Source organism: Austrofundulus limnaeus, unplaced genomic scaffold (genome assembly GCF_001266775.1).
Source record: "Austrofundulus limnaeus strain Quisiro unplaced genomic scaffold, Austrofundulus_limnaeus-1.0 Scaffold38, whole genome shotgun sequence".
Classification (NCBI taxonomy): Eukaryota; Metazoa; Chordata; class Actinopteri; order Cyprinodontiformes; family Rivulidae; genus Austrofundulus; species Austrofundulus limnaeus.
The window spans coordinates 1,718,779-1,719,116 of record NW_013952440.1 but is presented as its reverse complement, the minus strand read 5'-3'; positions in this window follow the sequence as shown (position 1 = coordinate 1,719,116).

Here is a 338-nt window from a genome sequence, read left to right as displayed (position 1 = left end):
TTATTTAAATAAAAAGGACTACATGCCGTGCTATTCTTAGAGGGGCGGACCGCCCCGCCCCACCCCGCCCCACCCCCAATGCAACTCCTTTTGGCTGGTTGGTTATCAGACCAAGTTTGGCCCAAAGGCGTGGCAGGTCAGGGGGTCAGGCATGGCTCAATATGGTGGAACGTCCGTGCTCTTCCTCCAATGGCAGGTGAGAAAATACTGTATCACCAGCTCTGCTTCCCTCTCCTTCATGTGTAGTCAGGACTCCAGCTCTAAAGATGAAGAAAAAGGAACCCTCTTCTTTGAGTCTGCTATCCCTCCAAAGAATCAAGATCTCTTTCTTTATTGTT